This window comes from Olea europaea, unplaced genomic scaffold, assembly GCF_002742605.1.
Source record: "Olea europaea var. sylvestris unplaced genomic scaffold, O_europaea_v1 scaffold2118, whole genome shotgun sequence".
In the NCBI taxonomy this organism is placed as follows: domain Eukaryota; kingdom Viridiplantae; phylum Streptophyta; class Magnoliopsida; order Lamiales; family Oleaceae; genus Olea; species Olea europaea.
The window spans coordinates 164423-170044 of record NW_019239134.1 but is presented as its reverse complement, the minus strand read 5'-3'; positions in this window follow the sequence as shown (position 1 = coordinate 170044).

The window sequence follows — 5622 nt, the reverse complement described above, 5'->3', positions numbered from 1 at the left end:
TCAATTTCGCAGAAGTGAAAAGCTCCAAAAACGCTCAAGTCCACCTTTTATAGAGCATCCCGGCTCATTTACACCGTTGAATTTAAATGCAATCAATCTAGGTCGTCCGTCGCATCATCAATCTAGGCCATTGAAACAAAACGCCAGATTAGATCTATGCGTAAGATCTAGCTGTGACCTTCACGCTCACGCGAAACGCATCACCTCGATTACCATCAGCTGTTTATAATAAGTAGCCGCAACAACCTTTTTTGAGAATGGGCATCTTGCCCAATTGTCGCCTTGAAAATACGCGATAGCTGTCAAATCATTGAAAGTCAGAGATACCCGCCTCAGATTAAACTCCTCGCCCAGTTTTTTACAAAGCTTAGATGCATTGGATGCGGAGTTCCCTGTGGGTTGCCTCGTCTCGAAAGCTGCGTTCCCTCCTAAGCTTTACAAAGCTTTAGCCATCTCTCAACGCGTCGTCCCCTGTGGGTCGTCGCACCGGTGGCAGACAAGCTCCTCACTCAACTTTATAAAGCTTAGATGCATTTGATGCGGAGTCCCCTGTGGGTCGTCGCCTCGGAAGCTGCGGTCCCTCCTAAACTTTACAAAGCTTTAGCCATCTCCCAACGCGTCGTCCCCTGTAGGTCGTCGCACCGGTGGCAGATGGGCTCCTCACACAACTTTACAAAGCTTGAAAGTATCTGATGCGGAGTCCCCCGTGGGTCATTGCCTCGAAAGTTGCATTCCCTCCTAAGCTTTACAAAACTTTAGCCATCTCCCAACGCCTCGTCCCATGTAGGTCGTCGTACCGGTGGCAGATGAGCTCCTTACACAGCTTTACAAAGCTTAGACGCATCTCATGCGGAGTCTCCCGTGGGTCATCGTCTAGGAAGCTGAGTTTCCTCCTAAATTTTACAAAGCTTTAGTCATCTCCCAGCACGTCGTCCCCTGTGAGTCATCACATCGGTGGCAGATGAGCTCTTCACACAGCTTTACAAAGCTTAAACGCATCTGATGCGGAGTTCCCTGTGGGTCATCGCCTTTGAAGCTGCGTTCCCTCCTACACTATACAAAGCTTTATCCATCTCCCAACACATCGTCTAGTTGGCAGCACATCGGTCTCGGATAAGTCCTTCCCTTACATAGTAATGAACCTTTAACGCCTCTGCCTAAGGTCAACACGTCGGTGAACACACAAAACCGACCTATAATTTCTCACAAATCACGGTCCCCATCCCAAGGCGGACATACCCGATCGGAAAAACAAGTCCACCCATGATATAAATATGCATACCTGAACTTGGGGGACTACAGTTACGCCCCTATTTGAACCACTTCGAAAAGTCTACCACGTCATCATACGAGGCGTTCAACACTCATCCGAAGTGGTTCCGAAGTGACGCCACCTCCAATGTTGTCGATCTGCTAACGCATTGCGAGGTACGGACAATCTACTGAACCGACCGAAGTGCCCTCATCCCCGGAGCCGAGGTGCAGTACATTCCGAGATTCTCTGTCAGAAGATCCGTCGCCAATTTCAGAAAGAGATCTATGTTAAGATCCTTTCTGCCCCCAAGGTTTAATTGATGTGACATCTCCATGAGCCTAGTTGATGTAACGTATCAACTTTATGCCAACCCAACTCGGGAGAAGTAATTACCCGTCCACTCTATAGACACGGCTGATTGACGCCTATGAACAGATGCGTTACACCGTCAGATGCATACACGTGTCGCACATCAACAGTTCTCCTCACCTATAAATACCCAAGGTTTGGCAAAAAGCAAATGTAATGAAACTCTTACAACATAGCTGTCTTTAACAAGAAAATATATATTCTCCTCTCCTCTATTTTGCACAACCTTGGTATTGTTTCAAACACCTGAGGCTAACTTGACCGTCGAAGTGTATGCGGTTACCACCACCCCCATTGGTTCTGTCCGCATCTGATTGTGCGTTGACTGTGCACAGAGAGGAATACGTGGAGTAGCTATCGATTGGCCACGTGGAGGGTCCAATTTGCGAGGTCAACAATAACCATTGAGAAACCTGATGTCCGCGAATGAAGTATCTTCTTGCTGTGATCATGTCAGACTCTTGTGATTTCCACATGTACATAGCCTCTCTTCCTTGCTTTCGCTATAAAAAATTATTGATTGATGAAGTTAGTCGTTGATAACACATGAAAGGAAAGAAATATATGGACTAGTTTGTCCTTCATCAAAAGTCAAATGGAAGTGAAGAAATTGATGGAAAGTGTCCATAGGGACGAATTTTGTAATATATGAAAGATTCGGGACAAAAACCAAATAAAAAAAGTTGGCGTAGGTCTATTACTTTGGGCAAAGGTTAGGGACAAAAAATGCAATTGCCCTAATTTTTGTTGTTAACCTAACTAATTATTGACACGTCATTTCTGAACTAACATGTCATCTAGTTGGTGAGAATTTGATTATTTGAATTTCCTATAGATCTAACGAATAATCGAATTTAGTGGCAAAAATAATTCATGGAACGAAGAATAAAATGTATCAATCGTCATTGAAGTTTTGTAAATAATTTTTTAATTTCCATCGAACTTTAAATGTTTTTTGAATTGTGATCGTAATTTCTCAAAATCTTTCTAATTTGCCATTGATCTTTACAAATTTCTCAAATCGTTATTGAACTTGCCAAAAGATTATCACTTTCGTCATTTTGTCACTCGTTGTTTTAAAAGTTAACGGATTTGATGACATGATTGTTGTCAATTTTGTTGCCACAAGTTTAAGGACTGTAACAAGTAATAGTGGACCTAAAAGTCCGAGTTGTCGATTCTACGAAGACTATACTCTAGCACTTAAGTCAATTTTTCTTTAACCACTATTTGATGAAATAAAAACTTGTAGGATTTGAACTTTAAATCTAAATACGAGAAAGTAAGTGGGTATACATACAATTGGTCTAGAAATTAATTAATGATAGATGTTAGGGCAGAATAGTTTCAGATATTGATCACCTTTACATTCTAAATCGCGCCACCCTTCAGGTGAAAATTCTGGCGTGTTTCTTTCAATATTTTTATCATAACTTTTTTTCTCGACGTCCGATTCAGATAATTCAAAATGCATTGGGAAGTTAATTCAAAGAGCTACAAGTTTGATTCAGACATCATTTTCAAATTCGATCATTTTCTATGTCAAAAAGAGGTCTCAATATGAGGCTGACAACAATGCATAATTTTTTCGATTGAAAATTGATGTGTGATCATACTTTGATTATGTTTCATACCTTTGATGTCTTTCTTTATCCAATTGACTCTGAGCACTCTTAAATCTTTATCATGAGACTTGACACAACCTTTGAGTATTTTCACTTTAGTCCCTAAACTTTGAATCTCTTGCAACTTAACCATTTTCTCCAATTTTGCCCACTTGTGCTTCTTCCATTTTTTGTACAAGCATTGAATTTTACCTATTCAATACCAAATGCAATAATTTAGACCATAAATCATCTGAGAAGCAACTAAATATCATCATTTTAAAGCCTTGGATAAGTCAATGACAAACACAATTTTCACTCGTAATATGCTTTCGACATTGTGTATGTCACGTCATCAAAAAATCGCGTGTGACATGAATTTTCAGAACGGTGAGTAATGGATGGGATAACATTTTCACAAGTTTAGGGACAACTCGAAGAAGTTTTAGAGTTCAATGACATTTGTGAAATTAGGAAAGTTTGATGACAACTTAATTTTTTTTTTAAAATTCAATGACAACTAAAAAATATTTGAAATGCAACTGAGAACATTTCTCTTGCTCAAGTTTCTGGTTGGTCTTAAGTTAATCGAGTGTGCCAATGAACACTCATGAGTGACTGATAAAAGATAAGATACTGGTGGATGTACGTAGCTAAGTTTATTAAATCCCTGTTTTCCAAGAATTAAAATCTTTATTTTAATTTAAGTTCAAGTGAACAATTAATTTTAACAATATATTTCACGAAATTCATAACTTTTTAAACACACATTTTACGAATTTTTATTAAAATTTACCGAAATTTAATTTTAATCCTAACCAAACAATGGCAAAATTTGGTCTCACTAGAGGACTTAGCAACTTGTCAACTTGAGTATGTAGGGCTAACTTTTAAGATAAAAATCAAAGTTAATTTTAAGTATTTTTCTTCTGAACATGTTTGATTTTTTTATTTCTCTTAACTCTAATGATTATTTATTTTTTGATAAATAAATTTATTATCTTTTTGTTTGGACATGAATATGCAACTTGTAAAAGATAAGATAATGGTGGATGCAGCAAAGTTTAATATATTCAGTTGGGAAGGCAAAATTATGTGTCAGTCAAGAGGAGTTAGCAACTTGTCACCTTGAGCATGTGGGGCTAACTATTAATAGAGAAGTACAGTTACTTTTAAGTTTTTTTTTTCCTTCTAAACATATTTGATTTTTTTTTTTAGGTAAAATAATTACTCATTCAGTAGCAATAAGTAACTTAAAATTATTTAACTGGAATTAATAAAAATATTATTAATTTTATTAAATATATTTTATGTTGTGGTGATATGTTTACATGCATAAACTTGTAAAATTTTGTGATTGTATAAGTGACGCAATTTCAGGAGAGAAGAAGTTAGAATTATGGAAATTTGAGCATAAGTTCGGTCTATTTTGATTTTTAATAACTAAATTGCTTTAAATCGGTGACTAAAATTAATAATAAATTGAAAAGAGTGGGAAAAAGGAATTTGATCTCAATTTTGACATTTTGTTTAAAGAACAGAATTGAAACTGAAAATAGTTGACACTTTGACTATTTTAATTAGGGAAAAAAAATTATTCATAACTTTAGATCAATCAATCGAATATTAATTTTATATTCTATAATTAAATATAATATTTATATTCTACATACAAATTTTTGTTCTCGTTGTTACTTCCTCCATCCACATAGATGAGCTTATGCGTTTTCACAAAGGATTACGAAAACGTAATTAATATAGTTTATATATAATAACAAGATACATCAAATAAGGGTATATTAGAAAGTTAAGAAATTAATTATACTCTCAATAAGGAAAGCGAACATAATTTTATGGAACTAATTGATTAATATAATCGAAAACAATTTTAAGGAACCTGTTTTTATTAATATTGCTTTGAACCTTGGTACAAGGGACAACATTTGATTAACATGAAAAAATGTATTTAAGCCAAATAGTTGCCTTGAACGTTGGAAGCTTGTACACATGGTTAAATAAACAAGGCTGTGTTTGGTGTACATAAAATATGTACGTGTTTTATGAACATCCGGACTCATCCCATAAACAATAGGTTTCTAGTACAAACAATATTTTTATTTCATCACCCATAAATATTAAACGAATTGGTTCCTAATGCAATTTTTTTTTTAGAAAAATGAAATTAGTAGATATTTTTATGTTTATTGACTTCGTTAAACATGCTTGATTTAACTAAAAAGATTGATAAGAATTTGAGTCAAAGTTAATATTTAATTTTGATCACACATTTTATGACGTAATTCACAACTTCTATCAATTTTACAATTACACATTTTATCAAATTTATAAAAATCTTTTGAAATTTTGATTTTTATCATAACCAAACTAGGCTAA